We start from the raw sequence: 26,383 nt of genomic DNA, 5'->3' as shown, positions 1-26,383 counted from the left end.
GGTTCTTCTCCATATAGATACTGCTTTCCGATTCGGTGGTAATTGTTAAAAATATGTAATGGCGATTCGAAAGTGCTTCTAGAAGAGGTCTAATTGAATAAATAAATGTTTGAGTATGAGTTTGAGTAAAGTGTAGGTATGTTGTAGTGTTGCAACGAACTCACACAAGTCAAAATCCGTTCAGCTGTTTAGGCTATGTGTGCCAAAAAACATACATACATACACTCGAAAAACATAACCCTTCTTTCGCAGTCGGGTAAAACTCCATAGGTGGTTCAACCCCGCTGTGCTGATGATCAAAATATTGAAATTGAATGATAAATACTAACAGTAGTTCGTTTGTCTGTCCGTCATCGTATATTGAATGGATGTACATAAAAACTAACAAGCCTCAGATAGATGCTATCAAAGAGATTGTGTTACACAGGGGAAAGGCACCTTTGGTACAACTTAAAAACTTAAACTCAAACTCAGACATTTATTTCTAAACTAAAATTATTATAGAAGCACTTTTGATGCTTAGTGAACATCTTAATACAAGAAGATTATATTCATAACTAGCTGCTCCGCGCGGTTTCACCCCCGTGGCTCCGCTCCTGTTGGTCGTAGCGTGATGATATACAGGGTGTCCCAGTGTTGGTATACTAAGCCCCAAGGAGGTTATAGTTTTGTATACGCTGAGTACATAAACAATACTTGTAAAATTCCAGACGCATTTTTTTTCAAGTAGATGAATTCTTAAAACTCTATGTGTACACCCATAACAAGCAACCCGCCCAACTTTGCCACCAGCACGTGAGCTATCGATTAAGATTATGTTTTCATAGACAAAATGCTCTCATTAGAGAAGCGGTATATGCCGGCTGCGCGAAGCTAGAGAAGAAAACATGAATTTTCAGGAAAAAATTAGCAAAAAATTTTTGACGTAATTTTGTTGTTTAAGTATTTTTTACATGATCAGTGTATGCAAAAGTACATTAAGTCCCTTCGCGCTTAGTATACCAATAGTGGGACACCCTGTATAGCCTATAACCTTCCTCGATAAATGAGCTATCTAATACCGAAAGAATTTTTCAAATCGGACCAGTAGTTCCCGAGATTATCGCGTTCAAACAAACAAACAAACTCTTCAGCTTTATAATATTAGTATAGATTTACTTAGAAATTAATTATATTAATATCTAATGGCGGTGGTTAACTTCATCTGTGATGTGAATTTCTATAACCTTTCCCATTTACCGAAGGCTTTGTACAATAAAAATAACGTTTCAGCCAATAGATGAAAATAAAAGAAAAAAAATTTAACGAATATAAAAAAAACAGCTTTCAGTTTCACTCGATGTGTCTAACTTAACAAATTGTATTCTTTAACCTTCCTCGTGAACCACTCTATCTATTAAAAGGTGAAGGTGGTTCCTACTACATAATATTTTAAGTCATATTTTCAAGAAATATTTTTTTTATATTTTTATTTTCTACACCAACTTTTATACTAGAACCACTCAAAAATTAAACAATTTTTCACGGTTCAACCTTTAATTCAAAAGGTTCGTAACACCTGACCCTTGATCAGATGGCATGTGCTTCGTTAGCTGATATTCGTTATCAAACATATGAACTTGTGCTTTATCACAATACAATACGGTTCATTTTCAAACGTTAACAATATCAATGTATTAGGTGTAATGCTCTTGTTATTTTGAATCGTATTTCTATTGATTTAAAGTCCATTTTCATTGAAATAAATTGATGTATTAATATACCATTATCATAGTAATGTCGTAATTTGAACTTTATTTTTATAGCTCTTTGGTCGTTTTTCGATTGTTTTAAAATTATAATTAGGAAAATTCTTGTCCCTAATATTTAGAATTTTACAAAGGAATTTAGAAGACAGGTGTACGATTGTCAAAGTGTTGATGTATAAATGTGTGTTTGTCATTCCATTACCTTGGAACGGATTAACAGGGATCAGGAAATTTATTTGTTTTGTAACTTCCTATAAATATTATTGGAAGTTGCATGAATGCAATTTACTTTTTCAACACGTTTATATTAGATTCATCTGTATGTTTGTATGTAATAGACTTCTTTTTAGAGGTTCTTCTTTCAGATAGGTTTACTCTGACTTAGAAGAAAGAGTAAGTTGAATCACTACATAGTATAAAACAAAGTCGCTTTCTCTGTCCCTATGTCCCTATGTAAGCTTAAATCTTTAAAACTACGCAACAGATTTTGATGCAGTTTTTTTTAATAGAACGAGTGATTCAAGAGGAAGGTTTTAGTATATAATTTATTAGGTTTTAGACAAAGCGGGCGAAGCCGTGGGCGATAAGCTAGCTTAAATAAAAATACATTAATTTATCAAATTAAAAAAGTTTTTAGTTTTTGATGTGAAACTTCTATAAGCACGTTGAGAGTAAAATTTCAAGGTCGCATCATGGCAATACCGTCACGTCATGGAGTGGCGACGATTTTAGTATTTTTGAATCTTGAAAAAGAAGTTTCACTTCTGACACGTGTGCTTGGTACACAAGCTATTTTTTTAAGTTACTTTAAGTACAAGAGGGGGGAGGGGGGGTTAGTACCAGGACCTCATAAATAAGTAATAGTTACGAATAAGTCGACCTAAATACCAAATGAACGCATTCATACCAAGCGATGCAGTACTGCATAATATATCCTACTAATATTATGAATGCGAAAGTTTGTGAGGATGTGTGTGTGTTTGTTACTCTTTCTCGAAAATAAGTTTTATCAAAATTTGTCCAGCAGTTTCATAGATTTACTGTAAACGTTATACATACTTTTCTTATTATATTTTTATTTTATCTTTCAATATAACCATAAAAACACACAATAAACATTTACGACACAACGCACACTTAAATTTCCATTATTTATACCTATCACAAACATAAAACCGCATCTAAATCTGTCAATCCGAAATAAAACAGTTGTATAAAAATATCAACAAAGCTTACCTCAGTGGGGATCGAACCCGCGACCGTCGACAAGCTAACGGTATCGATAAACGTATCAACACTAGTACGTCACTCGACAAGTGATTTATCGATACGGGCACATCACTTTCGGTTGTTAAATTTATATGGCGCTTAAATATTATTATATTTTATTTGACCGATTCAGATAATGATTATTATGTATGTCCTCCAATGTTGTTAAAAACTATCTATCACTGAAACTTCATCATTTTCAATTCAGCTGTGTTTGCGTGATCGATTAACAGCCGAATTTAAATTACATATATAATATATATCGTTTACTATACTTTTATGTGTCAGTCTTTTTGGACTGAATTCTGAAACGGCTCTGTCGAATTTGATGAGACTTTCGACATACAGCGTACAAATTTGAAATTTTATAGGTTTAAAATATTTTTTACTTTTGTGTGTCTACCATTTTCGACTGAGCTCAAAAACGGCTGTATCGAATTCGTTGTGAATTTTGACAGTTAGCTTACAAGTTATTAATTATTTTAAAATTAAAATCTTATTTATAAAAATGCCTTTTTATTTGTGTAAAATGTGAATACAGATAAATAAAATTAAAATATCAACTCTTATGTCCTTTGTATTAAAACAAAGAAGGCAATAAACCGTTGAACGATTTAAATTCGTTGTAACTTTAAAGTTTCGAAAGTTGAGTCAAGTTGTAAGTAACATGATATTCTGTTAAGTTGAATGTAATCAGAATTTAAAATATTTTTATTTTTAAATAACTTTATTTTTATTTTTATTCATTAAAAATATTACAATACACTTTTTTGCTTTTTCAAAGAAACTAGCTTAACGCCCACGGCTTGGCCCGGATAGGTAAAGAAAAATACGCGGAAGGATTTCCGGGATAAATCTATGCTTTGTCCTTTTTCAGATATCTCCTGTAACAAATTTCATCCAAATCGAAACAGTGGTTGAGGACTGAAAAGACAGACAAACAGACACAGTTATGTACTTCCTTAATTATAGTTAGGGTTTTTTTTATAATATGAACATCATCACCAACGTCAACAATATAATTTTCTCTCTTAAGTTTCTGTCCTTAAAAAATCACTATTCCGCCAGCGACTTCTCTCGCTTCCAAATTACAATTATAAATTCAACCCGATTTTTTTTTATTCTAACCCGTATTCTATATATTATGTATCTATAATCAAAATTAATCTCAAATTTGTTCATCGGTCAAGATATGAAAAACTGACATTTTCGCATTTATAATATTTGAACCTAAATAACCATAACACTATTCAAAAAACATCACAACTTTTCTTACAAAAAATCTGACACGTTCATCCCTCTCTATCTCTATATGAGAGATAGAGATAGCAGATAACCTTTTTTTGCAATAGTTGTGGTTTATCTTTAGCCTCTAAAATTTCAGGATCATTTTTATAACCACTAAAAGGGAAGACGTATGTAACCGACTGCAAAAAATGGGTTATGGGTTTTCGATGTTTTTGAAACAGTAACTAATCTTCATCTATACTAATATTATAAAGCTGAAGAGATTGTTTGTTTGATTGAACGCGTTAATCTCAGGAACTAGGGCTGCGATTTGAAAAAATCTTTCAGTGTTAGATAGCCCATTTATCGAGGAAGGCTATAGGCTATACATACATTTAAACAGGGTGTCCTACTATCGGTATACTAAGCGCGAAGGGGCTTGTACTTTTGCATACACTGATCACGTAAAAAATACTTAACAACAAAATTACGTCAAAAATTTTTTGCTAAATTTTTCCTGAGTTTTCTTCTCTAGCTTAGCGCAGCCGGCATATAGGGGAGATGGGCCCAAAGGGGGCTTACCTTACGGGAAAATTAAAAAAAATGAAGTTTGAAAAGAAGTTAATCCATTTATTTTTTTGCCAAAAGTTCCATTAATAAATACTTTTGAATGCTAAGTGGTTAAATTTGTCAAAAGTTAAAGTATATAATAATTATTAACAGATTACTAAAAGCCTACGATTGCCCGCTTTGCCCGAAGGGGAGGCCTAAAGCGGGCTTTCGTTTAGGGCAAAACGGGCAGTAGTTGGGTAAAGCGGGCAGGCCTGGATTTAAACAGTAGATTTCAAAATATACAGCCACAAATAATATATACAATAATAAATAGAGTAAAAGACACAAAAATATTTTATAAGTTATGTATTTCAAACAGTCATACAATTATTTTTAAATGAATATATGAAACAAAGGAACTTCTTAGGAGCTTTAAACTTTTAGGTACAATATTTCCAGATATATCTGAAATAATATTTAAAAAAATAACGCCCTGTTTACAGTCTATCATTATTTAGTCTCTAATAAGCGATACAATTATTTCATATATAATATATTTTTTTATAAATCCTAAAATAATGTAATAGGTAGGTATACAAGTTCCAAAAATTCTTGTTTAGACAGCCCGTAAAATAAAGAGTCCATGTGGAATACGTATTCCAAAAGCTCCATTTCTTGTTCCGTAGAAAAGACAGTAAGTAGTAAACCTACCAAGCTTTACATTACACGAACCCAATTTAAGATGTCTGCAATGTCGTTCTTGGAATCCCATATTTAGTTGTTACTTTTTTGACAGGTTTTCCTAACTCTTGCACTTCTCGTTTTGCTTGCTGCATAGTTGAGCGTTGCCATGAGGCTTGTGAAGTTTTACGCTTATATTTACGCCGTTTATAAGCGGTCATCTGAAAGGAAAAAGCAAATTAACAAAATAATGTAGGTAACATTTTAGCGGACGGGGCAAAGCGGGCGCGTGCCCGCTTTACCCTGCCCGCTTTGCCTTTTTCGACATTTGAAAGGTTCAGACGAAATTCTACCTCAAAATTTTTAGACACGTGGATTTTTATGGAACCAAAATATGGCCAGATAGCCACTTAATAACTAACAAATTTTGGTTAAAGGATTGTAAACACCAAAATAAAAAGAACACATATTACATACCTTGCAATATTTTTCAAAAATCGTCGAAAAACATTTATTTGTTGCAGCTTGTAAATGCGTGCTCGCAAGCGAATCCAACGACTGCCGCGAGGTGGGAGGGGTGTGGGGATCGTGCTCACGAGTCGCGCGCGCGCCATTATTTAAAATTCCGATACTATACTGAGTGCCCTCTTTAGGCTATGTGCCCACTTTAGGCCCCTTTCCCCTACCGTTTCTCTAATGTGAGCATTTTGTCTATGAAAACATAATCTTAAACGATAGCTCACGTGCTGGTAGCAATGCTGGGCGAGTTGCTTGTTATGGGTGTACACATAGAGTTTTAAGAATTCATCTATTTGAAAAAAACTGCGTCTGGAATTTTATAAGTATTTTTTACGTAGTCAGCGTATGCAAAACTATAACCTCCTTTGAGCTTAGTATACCAACAGTGGGACACCCTGTATACATTTATATAAATAACTAGCGGTCCGCCCCGGCTTCGCCCGTGGTACATATGAAAAATAGATGTTGGCCGATTCTCAGACTTACCCGATATGCACAGAAAATTTCATGAGAATCGGTCCACCCGTTTCGGAGGAGTATGCAGACTAACATTGTGACACGAGAATTTTATATATAAGATACTGTTAAATAAAACACACGCTTGAAAGTTGAAACTCATGAAATTATTGTATTTTCATTGATCCTTGATAAGTGTGTACAGTGGGTCAAAATCGTGTGTAAAGGGAGTCGGCTACTTACAAACATCAGATGAAGCTGAAGAGACGAAGCTTATAAAAGCGTGTTAAAAATGTACATTCTGTAATTACTCAAACTCAAACTCAAACATTCATTTATTCAATTAGACTACTATTTAGTAGCACTTTCGAATCGTCATTACATAGTATTTTTAACATTTATCACCGATTCGGAAAGCAGTATCTATGGAGATTGGAGAAGAATCGGCAAGAAACTCCATAGTTGCTCTTTTAAATAATGTCAATAAATTTACATAATATGTAACTTATATCTTACTGTATTTTAAAATCCTTTCCTAACTCATATTGTTAAGAATTAAAGTACCTTTAAAGCGTAAATTATTATTATTACTCTTAAATAAATTAAACATGTGACAATGGCTTATTATGATTTTTTAATTTAAACAGTGATACAGTCACCAGCATAATTCAAACTTATATTATACTAGCTTTCCACCCGCGGCTTCGCCCGCGTTTTCAAAGAAAAATCCGTTCCCGTAGGATTTCCGGAATAAAACCTATCCTATGTCCTTTCTCGGGTATCAAAATATCTCTATACCAAATTTCATGCAAATTGGTTCTGTAGTTCAGGCGTGATTGAGTAACAGACAGACAGACAGAGTTACTTTCGCATTTATAATATTAGTAGGGATGTATAAATGTAAAATTACGTACTTTCGCGTTTTTATTATTTATTTATTTATTAAAATAAAGTGGTATAGAATTTGTTAACATAGCATTATTCATTCATTCATTTATTTTTTATTCAAATTTATTCATTCATCTTAAAGTACACATAGACCAAAGTACCAGGGCACCATAAATGTATGGAGATGTGCCGAAGGTGCGAGGTCGTTGCTCCCGTTCTAATAAATTTAATAATCTCATACAATGACGTCCTCCGGGACTCGAGTATTATGTTAATTGCATTTAAGGGAATTCCTTAGCGATTTGTAAGGGAATTTCAAAGACCCCTTTTGAATTTATTTGGAGCGCTTTTTTTATTGTTTGGTTCAATTTTATTGGTTTTGAATGGACTGTGTATTATATATCAATATGTATATGATTTTCTGAAATTATGAATGTGTTCAGTCTTTACTAATAGCCAAAAATTATTAACAACTAGTTGTGTGAAGTCCCATGTCCCCTGGTGGGGTAAGGGGCAGATGCATTATACATCTGTTTCACTGATCGATTTTCTTAAGGGACAAGTAGTGATCAGCCTTCTGTGTCCTACCAGACCGAGACATTTTTTCTTCGGTGGAGACACCGGGAATCGAACCCAGGACCCCCATCGAGGATGGGCTATCTAACACCGAAATAATTTTTCAAATCGGACCAGTACTTCCTGAGATTAGCGCGTTCAAACAAACAAACTCTTCAGCGTTGTAACATTAGTATCTAAAACTTATAAAATTAAGTATACGTAGATACTATATAACCTTCCTTGACTATTATAAATGTGAATGTCTGTCTGCCTGCTACGCTTTAACTGCGAAACCATAGCACCGATTTGGATGCAATTTTGTAATAAAAAAAGATGAAGACCCAGCGTCTATTTTTTTTAATCCCCCTTGAAAACGGTTAAAATTGAACGCAGTAGGACAAGTGTTGGAATTAAATCGGTTAAGTATTCAGTAAATACTTTAAGCTCTTTCCAATAGAGGGGCCAAGTCTATTGGTTCTGAGGCTACACACATACATACGTGCGAACAAAATTACTACGTTGATAAAGTTGTACTTTGATACGGGTAATTTTTTGAAGTGAAACTTCTTTAGGCGCATTGAGAGTATAATTTCTAAGTCGCGTCATGGCAATACCGTCACGTCATGGAGTAAGGTGACGATTTTGGTATCTTTGAATCTTGTCAAAGAAGTTTCACTTCTGACACGTGTGTTCGGCACACGATTTTATAATGTATGACGATTTACTATTAAAAATTGAGTAATAATAGGTCTTTAATATAATTAAAAACGTATTTCATATATTATTAGCATAATTTAACAGACCCAGTGTATGTTCGTTGTAAAGTAAAAATTAACATTTACATAAGCCATAAATAAAAAACTTTGTCATGAAGAACACTGTTTTTAAACCGTTATATGGTTAAGACGGCATTAGCCTATATTATTTCATTCATAATTACAACATAATATATGAGATGGAATCTATACTAATATGTATTACAAAGCTGAAGAGTTTGTTTGTTTGAACGCGCTAATCTCAGGAACTACTTACTGACTTATATCTGACTAGCTGTGCCCCGCGGTTTCACCCGCATTTCCCACTCCTCTTGGTCTTAGCGAGATGATATATAACCTTATAGCCTTCCTCAATAAATGGGCTATCTAACACCGAAAGATTTTTTCAAATGGGACCAGTAGTTGCCGAGATTAGCGCGTTCAAACAAACAAACTCTTCAACTTTATTATGTTAATGTTAATAAAATGTATATAGTCCCCACATTCCACTGGTCAGTCCCCTCACCCAGTGACGGTCGAGGGTTGATTTTAGATTTTTAGCGCAAACAACGCACTTTAGGGTCTGAAAGAGGTCAACATTGATTAAATGATAAAAATCTATTTTTCAGTTTTAAAACGGTTTTACTAGTTTCACCTGTATTTTTTATGTGTTTTAGACTCGATTTTGTTGCACTTTAAACGAATAGATTTTATTAAAAAACTAGCTGCTCCGCGCGGTTTCACCCCCGTGGCTCCACTCCTGTTGGTCGTAGCGTGATGATATATGTGGAGTTTCTTTTATAATATAACAAATGCTACAAGACATACTAAAAAAATCTAAAGTGACTATGTACTTAAAAATAGGCTTCAAATCTATACTGATATTATAAAGCTGAAGAATTTGTTTGTTTGTTTGAACGCGCTAATCTCAGGAACTACTGGTCCGATTTTAAAAATTCTTTCACTGTTAGATAGCCCATTTATCGAGGAAGGCTATAGGCTATATATCATCAAGCTAAGACAAATAGGAGCGGAGCAATGCGGGTAAAACCGCGGAGCACAGCTAGTGACAAAAAATAATGAAGATCCGAACTTTCATTTGTTTTAAGGAAAAAAAAGAATACAGATTTTTTATATAGATTTTTATAAACGTCACGCCATGGTATATTCGTAGAAGCGTGTTCTCTACCGAGGTCCGATCCCTTTACTAATTGCTAGGGGTCAGCAGTAGGGCTGTTACAAGGAGAAATTATAAAAATAAAAGTTGAATACGTCATAAGTAACTTATTTTTACAGATCATATCTGTGGATCATACATTTTCCGGATCACTTAAAAATTGTTATAAGACCTATTTTTAACCGACTTCAAAAAAAAGGAGGAGGTTATCAATTCGGCCGGTATGTTTTTTTTTTATGTATGTACACCGATTACTCCGTGGTTTCTGAACCGATTTACGTGATTCTTTTTTTGTTCGATGCGGGATGGTGTCGAATTGGTCCCATAAAAATTTTATTCAGATAGGCCCAGTAGTTTTTATTTTATGAGCATTTTTGTCTGTATTTGTAAATGTTGCAAGTGCAAGTTTGAAGTCGGTTGTTTTTAACGCAGTTATTAGACCAAATAGGTAAGTGCACCCAAAAAAAATCTTAAAAGTGGTGTGATTATTGTAATTTTAATAATACATAGGTATGTAGTATAAATAATACGAAAAGAGCTAATTTTGAGACTTTAAATTGATATTATAAAATGAGTTGAAAAAAATGACAATGTTGACTGATTTTTTCCTTCTCTCAGTGAATTTCGAATCTGATAATATTTTTTTCTCAATACTATAATTTTACAGAGCTGGCAACCCTAATATATGGGTTGAAACCGGTTTAAACACTAATCTCATTTCATCTATTTAGCATGAGGGCAACACTGGGGGGGACTCGCAGATGTGTTGGCGGCCTTTGTCCAAAACACAGGTGCTTTTTTGTGGTCTATCAGTATGGTAAATTTCATCAAATGAATGTCGGAAAAGGTGCTGGTCCTGATGGGATTCCGCCTATTTTTATATCTACTTGTGCGACAGCCCTCGTTGACCCCCTAGTAATAATTTTTAATAAGTCACTGAACTCTGGAACGTTCCCAATTGAATGGAAGAAAGCTAAAGTCGTCCCCGTACATAAGTCCGAGAAGAAGGATGTAGTCTCAAATTATAGGCCTATTTCAATTATCTCAACATTTGCGAAAGTCTTCGAGTCATTAATTTGTCCTTACATCCAACAACATTTTAAGCTCTATGTAAGTGATCACCAGCATGGTTTCATTCCGTCAAGATCAACAACCACAAACTTGGTGACGTTTACAGAGTCTCTTATCCGAAATATTGACGCAAATAAACAATTCGACGTCATCTATACAGATTTTAGCAAAGCTTTTGATAGAATCTCTCATCCTATACTAGTCTATAAACTTTCTGCATATGGCATCACAGGGTCACTATTAAATTGGATCCAGTCTTATGTTACCAACCGCGAGTTCTTTGTCGTCGTGAATGGGTACAGATCCAATAGTCACCACATTTCATCGGGTGCTCCACAGGGTTCGCACTTAGCACCCGTCCTTTTCAACATCTATATCAACGACCTGCCCCGATGTTTTCAATTTTCTGAATGTTTTATGTATGCCGATGATTTAAAATTTGCTAGAGCTATTGATGAACCGAATGACATTGCGCTACTTCAAGACGACTTAAATAGGCTTACTCAATGGTGTTATCAAAACCAAATGCAACTAAATCCAAAAAAATGCTACCATATAAGTTTTTCCCGTAAAAATTTAACCTTTCGATCGCAGTATCTAATTGGTAATGAACAAATTCAAAATGTTGACACAATCCGAGATTTGGGAGTAATTTTTGATAGGAAAGTAACCTTTGTGCCTCATATTGATCATGTCATTAAGAAGTCATCCCGAATGTTAGGCTTCCTCATCCGAAATACTAAGGACTTTAGCCGTGAGCGTACAAAAATTATGCTATACAATAGCTTAGTGCGAAGTATTATGGAATACTGTAGTATCGTGTGGAGGCCGCACTTTGCCACTCACATGTTGAGACTGGAAAGGGTCCAGAAACGTTTTTTATGGCACTTAGCTTTTTCTAAAGGTAAAACTAAAAAGCTGCCCTCTTATAAGGAACGTCTCGGCTTCTTCGGAATGCACTCTCTATCGACCCGCTATAATATCAGCGATATGTTATTTCTCTTTAAAATTCTTAGGAATAAAATTAACTGTCCGGGCATATTGAGTCTGATAAATTTTCGTATTCCATCTAAGTATCCACGTAAATGTATTACTCCGCTGTGTCCGCCGCTGCGTAGAACGGTCCTAGGGGCAAATTCACCCATCGGCAGATTATCTAAATCCCTAAACGAATACTGTGATCTAATAGATATAAATGCAGACAGTGTGGTTAAGTTCTATAATGCTTCTCTCAAATATTTCAAGGAAAAAGAATTGTACTAAAATAATTGTTTTATTTAAGTATTTTATTGTAATTTTTATTATATTGTTATTATTGATATATATTTTTTTTAATTTTAATATTGTAATTAATTGAATGACGATTTAATTTTTAATATGAATATGAATTGTTTACGATGTCTATAAATAGATATTTTTTCTTATGTTTGTCAAACTATATTTTTGTGTAGGTAGATATTATTAAAATTGAATTTTTGTGTCGTTTTTTATAATATAATCTGAATGCCGATGTTATTTTAAGACGATACACAAAAAAAAATCCACTGCTTGGCGGGCGGAGTCTAATAGCTCGCTATCGCGAACGCGGGTGTGCGCGAAGTCATTCTTTCAAACTCGCCGCGCTGCCGCTGGCCGACTCGGGACAAACATGTATGGAGTCGTCATACAGTTATAATATTCTTATACATATATTTAATTGTTGATTTATTGGTTTTATTTTCTTGCTTATAAACACAAAATTATCTTCTTTTTAACAACTACTTAGACATTATTAATAATTATTAATTATTATTATTTCGTAATGTTTACTTTATTACAAAATAATACAGGTTATAAATAATCTTTAAAATAACAAAAAAAATTGTTACTCTGAAAAAATGAAATGGTACCTAATTACGCGGACTACTGAATCGATTTAGATAGAATTTGATGCTGACGTAGATATTACATCATGCCCAGAAATGAAAGGTACTATTTCTGAAAGAAGTTATAAACCCTAATTCTTCTCAGTCAAAGTCAAGAGTGGAAGATATCGCTAATACAGTAAAACTGATGCGAAACTTTGGATGTTAATTTGTATATTTTTTTGTTAGTTGTTACTTAATCACGTCAAGACTACATTACCAATTTTGATAAAATATAGCTAATTGCCTGGATTTACACATAGGATACTTTTTATCCGAACTGAACACTTCTGTGGGATAAGACAGGATTCACGATATAATCTTATTCCACGCGGGCAAAGCCGCGGTCGGAATGATATTTTTTTAAATAAAAAAATTGTTTAAAAAAAACACAAAATATATTGACGCATGTATTTATTTTTTGCACTCTATTATAATTGTAATTATTCATTACAAATAATCAAAATAAAATAGCCAGAACAAAGTTAGGCCCTGGTAGGGTAGGTAGGCAGGTACAGCAATGTGAGACGAACACTGGCTTATTTATACCAATAATAATGAATTATAAACATTAAATTAAGTTTACAACAAAAATACATAATATTAGCTAATGTGGAAACGAATCAACCAATCATCCCACAACAATGAAATGTGCACACAAATATTCATCCAAATCGGTTCATGTGATTAGGAGGAGTGACTGCAGCGCCATCTTCCGGGCCCAATTGTGTTTCCAGATCACCCAGGAACTCAATTTAATATACTTACACAAAATTTTTCGAAATGAAAACTCACATTACTATGTAAATATGAATATAAACCTGTTTTAGTACTAAGCAATTTCCCGCACAGGTGTAGTAAGTATAAATGAAATAAATATCAACATCAAATTCTTTATACGACATACTTATCTACCACCTACTAAGAAATGTAATTCTTGAAATTTTTTCGTATTTTTTTAAATATAATACTACTCCAATGAGCTCCTGTTCCATATTACATCCACCATACTTCCACTAAGTTCACCATGATTTTTTATTTCTTTGCACTTTGTTGCTTTTTGCTAAAAATGGAATCATGCGATAAAACCAGTAGAGCGTTGATAACATACATTTTTGACTGAATAAAGGTACTTACGAAGGAGTGGGTTCACATTGTGAACAATCAGTGGGTTTATTTTCCTTCTGGATTCCGGATTTCTGAAAAGATTATCTATGCTATAAATGAAAAAATCTTACACATTCGTTATGTACTTAAAACAGGGGTACATATCAAACATCGTCTATAATACAATTATCATCAAATTTAAAATAAAACCAACTTACTTCATTAATTTGTTCCAATTGTAAGCATTCTTTTTCCTCCAACCTTTATGTTTCTTCTTCTTATTTTCTTTATTGTCCCCATTTGTCTCATTTTGTCTTATCGTGTTGTCACCCTTTTTTACGATTGCGCAAGCGACACAAGTTCCCCGTGTGACGGCCGTAGCGGGAATGACTCGTGCAGCGATCGGGGTGGGAAGGTACAGGGCGGCTCTCGCTATATTGGCTGGTCGCGCGCTAATTTCAAGTATTTCTTGTTTATTTCAAAACCATCGCATATTTCAAAATTCTAACACGATAGACGTATAGGTTGTATATTTTATAGTTAATATCCAAAAAGTCGTAACTTTACGTTTGTAATTTTGAAGATGCCAGAGATTAAAAAAAAATAACAATGAGAACTTTGTATTTTTTTTCTATCGAGAAAATATCATGGAATCATGTTTCTAAAACGGTAGACGTATTGTGTTACTATTGAACTTTCTTGTCAAGAATTTTCATCACGACAACTTTAATAATATACAAATTACGAAGGTTTAAAAAGGGCCGTAAATGTTAGAAAAATTAATTCATCACCTTAATATGAATGTTTATATAATTTGAATGCCGTTGTTATTTTAATATGAATGTTTACATTGCTGATAAATAATTATATATTATGTGTTTCGAACTTTATTTCTATATAGATATTATTGATATAACAAAAATGAATTTTTATGTACCTATATTAATTTGATATTTTTAAATTGTAATTTTGTGTGCCGATTTTATTTTAATATGACTGACATTATTATTATTTTTTTTTTTAATGTTTTATTGATAATTTCTTAAATGTTATTTTGTGATAGTAATTTTTTTGTTCTTAAATCATAACCGTTTTTTAAAAGCATGTGGTGTTAGCCTGTAATTAATTGTTGCATTTGATATGTTTAATTGTATTTTCGTTTTATGTCTATAATTAGTGTTAACAATTGTTGGCTATCCTTTTTAAATAAATAAATAAATAAATAAATAAATCAAAATCTGTTTAGCCATTTCGTAGTAGCACATGACGTAATAAACATACATTTTTACTCTAGTGTTGGAAAATAGAAGATGTATTAATTTGGAAAAATTCATCAAAATTAGTTCAGCCGTTTAAAGGGATCGAGGAAATAAAGTTGTTAATAAATTTGCAAATTTTGGTACGATTAAGTGTACCTAATATATACAATTTGAAAGAATAAATCGACCACGACTCAGAAATCGAATATCACCTTCACTAGAAAAAATCAGATTTTTTTTCATCACATAAGTATCAAATTGAGTTAAAAACATGACAATCAAATACCAAAAAAGGCTCAACTTACATTTTTTTCTACACATTCCTCACTGCTTACGTTACTTAATCCTTAAACTTATTCAAGTGAAAACAACAACTTAACCAACTTGACAGAATGAGTAGGGTCAGATAAAAAAATATTTTAACTGATAAATATACAAATTTAAATGTATGAATTTATTTCAAAATGTCCAAAAAATCTGAAATAACACAAACAAAACAAACAATTCATTTTGTTGCATTATACATAATATTATTTTAAATTTAGATGTCCTAAAGCAATACAAAAAAAAAATATTTTAACTCTTTTTTTTGTACCAAATAAACTCCGAAACTACTGAACCGATTTCGAAAAATCTTTCATCGACAGAAAGCCACGCTATTACACAGTTACAAAAATACAATGTTGTATTTTTGTTTTAATTCCGTGTCATCGCGGGCGAAGCCAGGATGAATGACATGTATAAACGCTCCGCTCGTGGTTCATATAATATAGCCTATACCTATAACAATTCTAAAAATTTTCGCAAGACATTTGTTTAATTTTCATTCAAAACCGAAGTTAAAATCATAAAAGATTGAACGATACGCCCATCCAAATCGCGTCCGCGCGTATCGCTGCAGCTATTTAACAGTATATCTGTTAACTCAATTATTACCTATTCGATAATTCGTCTCTCGGGAAGCAGTGAGATGTGTACTCTGACAGCTGGGAATTTTGGCTAACCAGGTCAATTAGATGTTAGGTAACTGTTAGGTAACTGGTTAAAAAATATACATACTGTAAGCATTGAGATGTATGACTGTAAGTAATTAATATAGTCAGAAAAACACGCATAAAATTTTGATGAAATTTTTGTACTGTCACTGATCCTTGATAAGTGTCATCATCATCATCATAAGCCCATCTACGTTCCCACTGCTGGGACACATGTCTCCTATGAGGGTACAGGCCATAATCCACCACGCTGGCCAAGTGCGGGTTGGCGGATGTCACATGTCGTCGAACTTTTGATTCTTCGACGTGTCGGTTTCCTCACGATGTTTTCCATCACCATTCGAGCAGTGCTGATGTTACAACATGCACAGATAAATTGAAAAATATTGATCTCGAACCCCATACTTATCGATTCGAAGTCGAGTCGAGCCGTCACTGCTCGTTGATAAGAGTACAATTAGTCCATTGAATAAAAAGTTCTAGAGTGCGTGAGTTAGTAACGTAAGATGTTTCTTCGGAAACATGTCAAGAGTCCCTAGGTAATAAACATACTAAAACCCCGGGCCACTAGGAGGAGCCCCGGAGTGGGGGGAGGGGGAAAATGGGTCCATTTTTTCATTTTTCGCTTAAATCTCAAAAACGGTACATGTTAGAGAAAAACTTTCAAGGAAAAGTTGAAAGGCCATAAAATTATCTACAAGTTGTACCTGAATCATTTTTTCCTATATCCTACCGTTTCTGAGTTATACGCAGTAAAACATGATTTTGGCTCAAACAATTTCCACATCAATCGATCAAAAAATATTTCTTTCTTCCAAAAAACTCAAAAGTGCAACTTGTGACCGGTACTGATAGATTGCTCTTAATTAGGTCTATAATTGGTAAAATAAACACATTCCTCCATGGAAGCCTTTAGGAGGAATCGATTGTCAAAATATTATATTATGGTAGTTTGAGTTACTGAACTTGATCTTTTTGTTTTTTTCTTCCAAAAAACTCATAAGTGCAACTTGTGACCGGTACAGATAGATTGCTCATAATTGGGTCTATCATTGATAAAAATACCAGATTCCAACACCGAGGCGTTTACGGGGAATTGAATTTTATTAGGGTAGTTACGATACTTGAACTTTTTATTTTTTTTCTCCAAAAAAACTCAAAAGTGCAACTTGTGACCGATACTGAGAGATTGCTCTAAATTAGGTCTATAATTAGTAAAATAAACACATTCCTCCATGGAAGCCTTTAGGAGGAATCGATTTTCAAAATACTATATTAGGGTAGTTTGAGTTACTGAACTTGATCTTTTTATTTTTTTCTTCCAAAAAACTCAAAAGTGCAACTTGTGACTGGTACTGTTAGATTGCTCTTAATTAGGTCTATAATTGGTAAAATAAACACATTCCTCCATGGAAGCCTTTAGGAGGAATCGATTGTCAAAATACTATATTAGGGTAGTTTGAGTTACTGAACTTGATCTTTTTATTTTTTTCTTCCAAAAAACTCAAAAGTGCAACTTGTGACCGGTACCGATAGATTGCTCATAATTAGGTCTATCATTGATAAAAAAACCAGATTCCACCATGGAGGCCTTTAGGAGGTATTGAATTTTATTAGGGTAGTTACGATACATGAACTTTTTAACTAACTACCCTAATAAAATTCAATTCCCCGTAAACGCCTCCATGGTGCAATCTGGTATTTTTATCAATGATAGACCTAATTATGAGCAATCTATCTGTACCGGTCACAAGTTGCACTTTTGAGTTTTTTGGAAGAAAAAAATAAAAAGATCAAGTTCAGTAACTCAAACTGCCCTAATATAATATTTTGACAATCGATTCCTCCTAAAGGCTTCCATGGAGGAATGTGTTTATTTTACCAATTATAGAACTAATTAAGAGCAATCTATCAGTACTGGTCACAAGTTGCACATTTGAGTTTTTTGGAAGAAAGAAATATTTTTTGATCGATTGATGTTGAAATTGTTTGAGCCAAAATCATGTTTTACTGCGTATAACTCAGAAACGGTAGGATATAGGAAAAAATGATTCAGGTACAACTTGTAGATAATTTTATGGCCTTTCAATTTTTGCTTGAAAGTTTTTCTCTAACATGTACCGTTTTTGAGATTTAAGCGAAAAATGAAAAAATGGACCCATTTCCCCCCTCCCCCCACTCCGGGGCTCCTCCTAGTGGCCCGGGGTTTTAGTATGTTTATTACCTAGGGACTCTTGACATGTTTCCGAAGAAACATCTTACGTTACTAACTCACGCACTCTAGACCCCCCTTGGAGGGACTCATTCAATGGACTAAATGTTTGAATTTAATTATTTCTAAATGTTTTAAGTGTGTCAAAATCGAGTCTAAAAGAGTCAGTTACATTCAAACTTACCTACATGTAGAGCGTAATAATAGCGTGATACAACCAAATGAAGTTTCCTAAACTGCGTTTCTGCCATTTGTCTAGACTCACTAGAGGCCCTGAATAGTTTTCTCTACTCCTACTTTGGACCGCTTTAAAAAATTTCCCGTGCCCAAAAAGCCCGTGGGAGATCGTCCTTCGCCGACTGATAACCAGATAAGACATTTTTTTTATTAAATTTTTTTTATAAACAAATATGCCTATAATTGCTTGCCTATCGATAAGTGGTCATAGCTGTTTGCAAAGCATGTTGGCAAAGCATACCTAGGCATATTCTGTATATCAAAAACTATCAGTCAAATAAATTTCATTTGGTTATCAAAAGTATGAAGGTGAAAAAAAATCGATAAAAGTTAATTTAATTAAAAATAGCTATGACCACTTTTCGATAGGCAAGCAATTATTTTAGGCATATTTGTTTATTAAAAAATATTTAATAAAAAAATACGTCTCATCTGGTTATCAGATCGGTGAAGGACGATCTCCCACGGGCTCTCCTACTATATGGGTTTAATAAATTCTGTTGTATGTTTGGAAAAGAAGCATTAACTCATCTTAAAGAGATCTCTCGTCACTAAGTAGTTCCCGTTTTCTCCCTGTTTAGATATTATATTTAGTTTGGAACAACACACCGTTGCCAGAATAAATAAGTTTATTTTCTTACTGGAGACAGTTTTCGGAATTTCAGTTTTTGAAGATAAAATTGTTCTATTTTCGAATCTATAGAGAAATAAAATAAATAGATAGTGTGATTTTCGTGAGATTACATTTTAACACGATTTTTATTTTAGCTTCCTATTTGTATATTTCACATTCACATTTCCGATACATTTTTCTAGACGTCATTCCAAATCAAATGAGCTATTGCACGTATTTTTAAGAGACTTATCTCTATTTTACGCCATTTTCAACTTATCAAGTAGACTATTAGTGTAACCGGCTCATTTAGACTCGATTTTGACCAATTTCTCGTTAGAAATACAGATTTAATTAAAACTTTGTACACTTATCAAGAATGGATGACAATACAGTAATTTTATAAAAAACTAGCCGTTTTTAAGTTTTTTTTAACTATAATTTTGGGAAAATGATAAACACTTTTAATAAATCGTGCTAGAGTAGATGCCCACCCATGCCTTGGTGTAAAAAATATCACAATCAATCATTTAAATTAGTGTCTATAGCAAGAAATTTAAAAGATATCTTATTTCATCATGTCTAATGAAAATATGAATAACCTGGTCAATGTTTGTATGTATGTCCGTCCCACCTCCGGAACGCAAACACCGTCTCAACGGGACTGCCTAATTAGCTGTCAATGCACAGGGCTGCTACCTGGAGTTTTTATTTATGTATAAATAAGGGTTTTGGAAATTAGACATTTTGATCGTGGGGCGGGATTTGAACCCATGTCTTTTTATTAACTAAACAATTAGATATCTTAAATTATTATAGTAGGTATAATTATGCTTAAACACTCTAAAACCTATTAAGGGCCCTTAGTAGGTGAAAACGGCAAAATGGACGAATTCGATAAAAAAGAATCCTGAAGTTACCTCTAAAATATCATATAAATTATAAATGCTCATTACAACCGTATTTTACCTACGATAATAATTCGTATAACCTTCTCGATTTCGTGACTGTTTTAGATTTAGAAAATACTAAATAATAAATATTTTCATTCACTTTTGATAAAAATGTGAATGGCGCTTACGATATTTAGTTTCGAGCACGTCGATCCCATACTAAACGCGGACCCCCTCACCCCTCACCTAAGGCGTGAAAAGCTGAATTTTGGCTGACCGCCTAACCCCTCTTGAATAATACGATTGTAAAGGTCTCTTACTATACATATATTTTGAAAAAGACTTATCTTAATCGTGATTTTTGTAAAAATCTAAAAAATCTCGCCTGGTTGAAAGTATTTGAAACACATTTGAAACGTATCTTTTAAATGTATATTAACCGATAAATAAATTGTAAATGAAACACTACTTTATATAAAATATAATATATTTTACATCTCTTAAAACACACTGATTTAGCCAACACAAAAGCGAATTAAAATATTACACTTTCTTAACACTAAATAACGCTACAAACAATGTACTACATAAATAAATAACTAGTTGGCAGCCCTACATGACACGTTGAATATTACAAGTTTCCTTTGTCTCGCAAAACAATTAAACACAAGCCCCAATCTGCGCAGGGTTTAATGTTATCTTACGGCACACTTTTCCTTTTTTAACCGACTTCAAAAAAAGAGGTTTTCATTCGACTGTATTTTTGGTGACGAACCATAGTTTTCTGGAGTGTGGGACATTATGTATTATTTTTTCTGATCTATTATTTCCTTTCATCTGGGGGCACGGCAGTGCCCCCGCCAAGTCGAGCAAAAAAAAAGCGGCACGGCCGTACCATCCTTTTCTCGAAGCAATTCGGGCCTTTTTCGACCCCCTATAATTCGGTTGTGGATAAAGCAAGAAACCTGAATCTTCAGTAACTAATCCGGCATTGTATAAACACGGAATATTTAAAATTTCAGTCAATTTGAACCAGTAGTTTAAGAATGACAACTTGTTAAAGTTTCTAAATTTTGTCACTCACTGACTCACCGATCATCAAAAGTCCAAGGCACTTCTAGCAGACTTAGAAGCTTCATATTTGGAATACATATAGAGTTTAGTGTCTTAATCATGGGAAAACTTAAATATTTTGTAATTTCGGTCCAGTTTTCCAAATACACCAACTGCATCAATAACTTTGTAATCCCATATAAATATATGGGATTACAAAGTTATTTATGCAGTTTGTTAAACTAATCAAGTCGTTAGAAGTAGATGGTATCAAAAAGAAAGGCTCTACAAAAAGAAGTGAGATCCCATCAAAAACATCCTGTAAAAAACCCAAGTCTCGCAGCTCAGTCTTTCTACCGTCAAAAGTTGTGAGATCCATGTAATACCAAGTCGGTTAATCTATTTAGTGTCTACTTGAAGGACCTTCTGTCTTAAGTTATTACATAAGTTATTATCATGCCAATATTAAAAATATTTAACGTTTTAAACAAATAGATCGACTTGGACATCGCTTGATTTGATTATTAGTATGTATCACACTACACAGCACGACGGGCCAGCGACCAACAGGAACGAGAGTTTCAATCGCGTGAGGCGCGAGAGACTAAAGAATCTAATATAATATTGTAATATTCATTTTGTTTTCATGCGATGTCCAAGTCGATCTATTTGTTTAAAACGTTAAATATTTTTAATATTGGCATGATAATAACTTATGTAATAACTTAAGACAGAAGGTCCTTCAAGTAGACACTAAATAGATTAACCGACTTGGTATTACATGGATCTCACAACTTTTGACGGTAGAAAGACTGAGCTGCGAGACTTGGGTTTTTTACAGGATGTTTTTGATGGGATCTATTATTACATAATAATAAATCTAAGACGTCAATTAAAAGGAATTCCACTTATATATGTATTATATATAAATAAGAAATTAAGAACTACTTCTTGAAAATTAATGAAAATGAAGAGATATACGTTAAATTTATTGAAAGAAATGATATTTCAGCAAACATCAATTCATATAACAATAACGCACCAAAATGTAACAAGTTAAATGCTAAATCTCAGGTATGATAGGAAATTACCTCTTACTTAAGCAATTCCACAGTATACTTAATAGTAGCTTACGCTAGCAATTCCATCCATCTTATAAAGATTTAAGTCTATAAAGTTAAAAGACTTAAAAAACAGCAAAAGAGATAAAAACACATAAGATAACATGATAAATACAAACTCCAATAAACCCGCCTATTCATTACTAATCAAATACACGCCGATGAGTTTTTATTATCTTTTAATCAGCATGAAGCAACCTTTACAACTAACCAAACCAATTAAGATACACATCTAATGAAACAACTATAAATTATATCAAAACCAAATGTAATTAATAGTATAGGACCAAGAATGTATCCCTGCAGCACCCCTCAGCGATATATCATTAAAAAACATAAAAAGACATGTGACCACTATCAAATGCATCGCTATAAATCTTGCACTAAACAGCTTCTACGTAATTAAGGATAAATTATGATTATATTTCCTGATAATTTACTGATTAAAGATGTAGAAGGCTTCCTTACATTCTTTGATATGATAAAATCCAATTAAAAGTCCTTGTAAACGAAATACAACTTTCTATTCGGTAAGAATTGATATTCTGAAATTCATTTTCTGAAATCTTTCACAGTTCATTCAGTTATATGTGTCTATAATTAAAACATGTGTGAATACATAACAGAAAACTTGTTTTTAATATGTCACTCAAATTCAATAACATATACTACATATAATACTTTCATTAACTTAAGTTCGATATAAATCATAATTTCTCAATTTTATGTAAACAATATTACATGGGATAACTTTTACAAATTGGTTTTACAATTATTTCTTTCATTGTTATTGTATAGACTTTCTGTCTGTCATTGGAATACCATAAAATGGTAATATTGCAGCAAATTAATTAAGTAATTGAAAAATTATCTTTATCAGCAGTAAGTAAATAACTCAAAACCAAAGAAACATAACTACAATCCAATTTAACCGCGAAAGCACTGATAAATATATTCCCTCACTAGCTTTCCGCCCGCGGCTTCGCCCGCTTTGTCTAAAATATAACAAATTATATACTAAAACATTCCTCTTGAATCACTCTATCTATACAAAAAAAAACGCATCATAATCCGTTGCTTAGTTTTAAAGATTTAAGCATACATAGGGACAGAGAAAGCGACTTTGTTTTATACTATGTAGTGATAAAACATTATACAGATTAAAAAAAATTATTAATACTACATTGTAGGTAATTAGGTGGAGTATCAATAAAGAACAAGAGTAATAATTTGTAAAATACTAAAAAACACGGATTACAAGCATCGGAGCACGCGATACTTTGTGTAACGTTTACAATACGACGGTACGATAATTAAGTTATATTTTGTATCATTACATAGTATAAAACAGAGTCGCTTTCTCTGTCCCTATGTATGCTTAAATCTTTAAAACTACGCAACTGATTTTGATGCGGTTTTTTTAAATAGATAGAGTGATTCAAGAGGAAGGTTTTAGTATATAATTTATTAGGTTCTATACAAAGCGGGTGAAGCCGCGAGCGGTAAGCTAGTAATTAATATATTCAATCCGAGTAAAACCAGAAAGCTACTAGTATACTTCAAAGTATATGTTATCAAAATTCAATTCAATTCGCAAATAATTACAACTGTTTATTAAAACTTGTACTTGTTCATGTGGTTTTTATTTTGGTCAAGGAATCGATAATTGAATAAATTAAAAACTAATGTTTAATTCGTTTTTAAAAACCAGTGCCATTAATTTATCTCTGATACATTAATATGAAATCCATACTAATATTATAAATGCAAAAGTAACTCTGTCTGTCTGTCTGTTACTCAATCACGCCTTAACTACTGAACCAATTTGCATAAAATTTGGTATGGAGATATTTTGATACCCGAGAAAGGACATAAACTCAAACTCAAACTCAAACATTTATTTATTCAATTAGACTTCTTGGAGAAGCACTTTTGAAACGTCAATACATATTTTTTACATTTACCACCGATTCGGAAAGCAGTATCTATGGAGAAGAAGGCTACCTTTTATTGCGAAATATGTACCACGGGCGAAGCCGGGGTGGACCTCTAGTCATTGATAAATCAACGTATAAACAATGCAAATTCTAAATTATTTTACCACAGTTTCCTGGAAGAGATGGCCCTATAGCCATAAGGTCGCCTATAATGCAATTTACGTTTATTTCATTTTATTTTATGTCTTTAATTACCTGTGTACAATAAAGTTCTTATTCATTCATTCACTACACGACACGACATTATATCGTATACGACATATCGTGTCGCATCCGTGTGAACGTGCCGTGATATCGTTGACCAGATTTATGGGATATTAAACTAATGGGTTTACTCGCTGTTCCAGTTAACCTTTTTGTGGTTAATTCATTGGGGTCAAGTATTTCCATGTGTCTAATTATGACAAATTTTAATATTTTTCATATTATTCATTCAGAGAGTATAAAAGGCAAAATAATAACTATAAAATGTTAATAAAATTTAATTTAAACACTAAAACTAACTAACTCATTTGTTGTAACCGCTATCAGACTGTGGAATTCTCTGCCTGTGGATGTTAGACGAGCTTCCTCTATAAAATCTTTTAAATCTCTTTTATATATAAGCACCTCTCCAATTTAGCATATCCTTCTATTTAATATAATGTATTTTATCCTTTCCTATTATTCATTTTTGTATTTTATGTATTCTATCTTCTATGATCTATAATCTATATTATTATTTTACGTATTATATCAGCCACCCGCGTAACATACGTACGTTTCTTCTTTATCCCTTACCTTGGGCAGCCTGGAAGAGATCGCTAGTAAGCGATAAGGCCGCCTAATGTACCTACCATATTAATCCTCTTTGTATAATTGTAAATATTACTTGGTGTGGTATATTAAATTGTTAAATAAATAAGTAAATAAATAAATTAACTAATTAAAATTAACTAACTAACTTATTTTAACACTAAACAAACAAAAATCGATAAAAAAGAGCGTGTACGAGCACATGTATCAAAAGTGAAACTTCTTTGGCAAGATTCAAAGATACCAAAATCGTCGCCTTAATCCATGACGTGACGGTATTGCCATGACGCGACTTGAAATTTTACTCACAACGCGCCTAAATCTCCAAAAAAGCTAGTCTTATAAAGTGTGCTTCATTTCTATATAACACTACATATAAACAAACATAAAATTCGACGACAATATACAAATATTTACGCATCAGATAACTCCGACCTTCAACGTAGCTGTCGATAAACACATCTATCGATAAGCAAACAACACTATCGGGACATCACTAGCTGTCGATACTGCATGACTGCATAGAATGTAAAGTATTTCATATGTATGTATATCAAATGTATGGGTTAATAAAAATTAACCAAAGATTAAGAATCTAAAGCTAAAGTTAAACCAAAGAGCTCTTAATTTTTTCTTAAACCGACTTCAAGAAAATATAATGTTATCATCACTATAACTTACTACATATTATTTGTACTTTGAGGAACATTATTTCACATGCAGAAAGCTCCATTATTCCTGAATGACATAGGATATAATTTTCAATTATTTTTATCCCATAAACCGGACAAGCGTTAGCAGCGCGGACGGAAGCGGTACGAATAGTCTTTCTTTCACGTCGCAACGGCAATTTTTGATATGATTTATATGAATTTGATATTTTTGGTTTTACGGCATTCAAATGCTTCATAAATATAAATTTATACAGAATAGAAAAAAATTCGATCACGAGGCGGGACTTGAACCCGCATTTTCCCCGGACTTTCGCGCCATTCCGGGGCGGATGCCTAACCAACTCAGCTACTCGCTGGCGGGTGGCCGCTCTATCGAATTTTTTCTATTCTTTATAAATTTATATGATTTATATGTCTGAAAATAAGCGGCTAGAGAGTGCTATAACCTACTTTTTACAATAACAAAACAGCTCATTCCTGTAGGAATTTCCTTTAACTACGCGGGCGAAACCGCGGGCGGATAGCTAGTATATTTTTAGCACATAACCGCTAATGTGTGATGCTTAAAACAAATAACTAATTGTGTGAAATTTTATGATTTATTTGAACATGCGTAAGTATG

The 26,383-nt window shown here is 33.0% G+C and overlaps 1 protein-coding gene and 2 long non-coding RNA genes across 3 annotated transcripts in view; all 3 read right to left on the bottom strand.

The window, feature by feature from the left end:
* Positions 1-26,383, bottom strand: part of sli (slit guidance ligand) — a 159,231-nt gene that overhangs the window by 120,832 nt on the left and 12,016 nt on the right. The window lies entirely within an intron of this gene.
* LOC149476105 (uncharacterized) lies at positions 5,146-6,156 on the bottom strand. The gene is made up of 2 exons (XR_016318015.1): positions 5,955-6,156; positions 5,146-5,698 (listed from the first exon to the last, which is right to left on the bottom strand). It is a non-coding gene; the product is annotated as an uncharacterized LOC149476105 (long non-coding RNA).
* Positions 13,436-14,425, bottom strand: LOC149476104 (uncharacterized). Its single transcript, XR_016318010.1, has 3 exons — positions 14,131-14,425; positions 13,943-14,004; positions 13,436-13,868 (listed from the first exon to the last, which is right to left on the bottom strand). It is a non-coding gene; the product is annotated as an uncharacterized LOC149476104 (long non-coding RNA).

This window comes from Colias philodice, chromosome 29 (genome assembly GCF_061535455.1).
Source record: "Colias philodice isolate Cphi_HAF_F1 chromosome 29, ilColPhil1 Martin Lab GWU primary, whole genome shotgun sequence".
Lineage (NCBI taxonomy): Eukaryota > Metazoa > Arthropoda > Insecta > Lepidoptera > Pieridae > Colias > Colias philodice.
Note: the sequence above shows the minus strand (reverse complement) of the source record. Positions and strands in the feature narration are given on the sequence as shown.